The following is a 3707-nucleotide window of genomic DNA, read 5'->3' on the forward strand; positions in this document are numbered from 1 at the left end:
CTTTATTCTGGAAAGAAGTAATACAAAGAGCCTTGAACTTGGCAAGATCATTCCAATCCTTGGTAAAGAGTTTTAAGTAGTCCTTAAAAACAGAGCACTAAAATCAAGCCTCCTGGCTAACTACAGAATGAAAGAATTTTCGCCCTCTGCCCCCTTGGGTTTTGAGCAATTCTAAATAAAAAAAGTCATAGTCAAAATGCACCTGCACATACCTAATGCAAATTACCTTCGTCAGTATAGGTACTGAGTATAGCATATGATATCCTGCATAGCTAGGTGCTATGTAAAGCTTTGCTCTGAGAATGGACAGGAAAAAAAATCAGTTTCACTACACATCCAGAAGGACAGCAGTGCCCCAGTCCCACCCTTCCTCTCAGAACCACAAAGACTTTTTATCTGGCTGCTTATCCGCACTCTGAAAATTTCACCTGTATGCTGGTGCATCGCTTATGTGTGTTCTGCATCAAATAGCCAGCCTTCTGGAGAGTAATAATTATTTAAAGCACAAATAATACATTTCACCTAGAAATAATCTGTCTGTATTCATTGCACTCACCTGTAATGAATATAGAGGTTTCCACAGAACATAGGGCAAATTCAAACAGCAACGAGCAGCTGGAGGCCTCCCATGCAAGGAATTTTCTGTTGCACAAGCTACCGCATAGCAGCTAGAGGAAGGTATGGCCTGGTTAATTTATATCTGTTACTGAAAGCTGAATGTAGTGCAAATTCCATCAGTATCATAGGAAGAAGCAGTCTGAAATTTCAGCAGATATCAGACCAGGGCATTCTGTCTTAAAGTAATTTAAAAATATCAAAATAAGAGTTTTACTGGGATTACCACCACTTCCACTTTACAGTGTAGTATTTTGAGATGGTTTCAGGATGCAATCGTTGCATCAGTTTTGGCCAAGAAAATCATCAGAAACTTCTGAGAGAGACCCATAAAGATTAAATAAAACAATTTTTATAGTATTCACATGCAGCTTTGTCATGAAAATCAAAGGAGGCCTATTTTTATGTTTCATTCCATGATCAGAAAAATAACATGTTGTTTCTTTTACTTCAGAAGTCCTTCCAGTTCTGAGGGAGGAAGACATCTGCCAATGAGTCTCAGGGAAAAGACATACACAGGTAAGGGAAAAGCTCAGATGCACTGCAGTGTGGTATTTTGTCTCAAAATTAGTGACTAACTGGACAGAGAAAAAAGGACATGTTGGAACATGATCAAAAATGAATCGAGAAGATGATACCAAAGGCATGATGATGCTATCTGGGAAGATGCAGCTCCTAGCTCTTGCTGCAGGACCACTGCCTGTAAGTACAGCCCCCCACAAACTATTACAGGATAAAGCGAACAGGCACTGGAAAACTCCAACATTAAGACAAGCAGTGAGATGCTCAGTGAAGTAGCATATTCAAATGCAAACCATTCAGTCCAATCCTGTATGACCAAACACTGTCCACAGAAACCACTACAGCAAAGACACTGGAACGACAGCACTGCTATAATCTTCTTGGTTGCATGCTAAATAGTTACTAACTTGTGAGACCAATTTGCACTTTTATCAACTTTTCTGTGCTACTTTGCTTGTTCTGCACTTTTGATGTTTTCTTACAGCCAGCTGGGATACCCAAAAGGGTTTTATAAGGTTATCTCCTTTTTATTATTTAATCTGCTTTGGTTGCACTATATGTGGGTGGGTGAATGAGATTTGGAAAAAAAGGTCAAAAGGTTGCATGCAATTGATTTGACTGGACACTACTGTAATACCAAAATATTTATCTTCATTTAAGTCTGTTGGATACCCTTACACCAACTCTACTTACCCTGTCTTTGTGGCATCCAGCTGTTGGATTTAATAATTTCCTTGCTTTCTGTACAAGCATCTCAAATATCACTTTAATAATTACCTCTTTCACTGAAAGCCTAGGAAAGTGAGCGGTCTTTAAGATTTCAGTATTTTGGACTCCTCTAATTTTTATCTATAGAACTTGTTTTAATTTGAGATTTGGCATTACTTTCCTCCAAAATTAGCACAAATAAATTCTGTGATAATTTCAGGTTTTGTTTCCTTAGTAAGGATAACTGGAGATCAAGCTGCAGCAGACGGTAACTAACCCCAATGGACAAAGTAAAAAAGGTCTTACAAATAGTTTGAAATTGTCCCATTGTATTACACTTCATGAAGACAGGGATATTATCAGCTACACAAAAGAAAACTCATCATCTATGCTAATTATTGCTGGTTTGTTTCTTTGTTTGTTTTGTGGCATATTAAAGAAGAGTAGTGAGAATGTTAACATGGAAGAAAATGGTGATTACACATGAAAAGTCTTTCTTGTTTAGAAAAGGGCAAACAAATTCAATTTAAAGTACATATGACAGTCCTAAGAGGTTAAAAAGACCTTCCAGGGTTATAACAGTATTAGAAAAATTCTCTAGTAATTCAATTAAAAGTGTTTTACATTGATAAATACAATCCAATGATTATAGTATCTTGAAACAGATGGTAAGCAGCTTTAGTTTGTTGGTAACTTATGTAAATCTACAAATGCACACAGTAAGAGTTCATCTTCATTCACTTACCTGCAGATATTAACATTTTTTTGCATTAGAATGACTTTTTTTTTTCTAATTAGTCAACAACCCATAGTTACTTACAAACCTTAACAAGTATTGCAATTAGATGAACATGCTTTAGAAGTATAATAGTACTTAACAGAAAAAAAGGAAAGTAACTTTTCCAAAACAAGCCTTAGAGGACTGCTTTACACATTTGACTTTTTAAAGTGGGCAGTCAGTAGAACACCTTTGTGAGTAAAATAAACAGAACTTTAAAACCTTTAGGAAATTAAGTCCTTTCTCATACAAAGGATGAGATTCAATAGACAATACTGAATATAGGTTTATCTATGAGGAACTTTACATTCACCTTTAGGCAGATTTTGGTGGCAGTTGGAAAGCAAAATCTCTGAAGGAAAAGAAATTATAAGAAATAAAAAACAGGGGTGACTCTAATCTCACTTTTTGCTGTCCTAATTCTGAATTGGTTGTATGTGTCCAGCATAAATAGGGACAACAAGAGAGCATTTTAAAATCTATCTACTGCTAATAAGGATGGCTACCATGCTGTAAACAGCTGTTACACTAGCTGAATTTTTTGATCTCACTTCACTTGCAAAAGCATGCAAAAAGGATACTGAAGACAGGAGCTGCCTCTGTCTTTTACTCTTTCCTCTTTTATTTCATTTCTGGGTCTTGTATGGGAGGGACAAGAAAAATATGCTTCTAGAAAGCAGGATGTCTTTTATTTTCCTGTAAAAGGCTGTAAACAGAAAAAACCCACATGCTGTTTGGCATACTTGAAGTAAATTCCTCTGTCATCTTAAGAGAAATAATACTTCTTAAAATTATCATTTCGATTATACCATTAGCTTCTTCAGTGTTATTGGTAACTAGTTTATTCAGCAAATACATTCACAGACAACATTTTATGACAGTGCATTATTGCATTTCTTTCTTATAAGATAGTGATGATCAGGAAAGCGAATACAGAGACAGATGTTCTTTCTGTAGGTATTCTGGACAATTTCAAAGTATTTGAGCTGTGTTACCTAAGCAAGACTGCCAGACTGAGATTACTGCATACAAGATCTCTTAAAAAAACCCCAACCTTAAAAAAATTCATTTCACACCAAATACC

Source organism: Phaethon lepturus, unplaced genomic scaffold (assembly GCF_000687285.1).
Source record: "Phaethon lepturus isolate BGI_N335 unplaced genomic scaffold, ASM68728v1 scaffold19294, whole genome shotgun sequence".
Lineage (NCBI taxonomy): Eukaryota > Metazoa > Chordata > Aves > Phaethontiformes > Phaethontidae > Phaethon > Phaethon lepturus.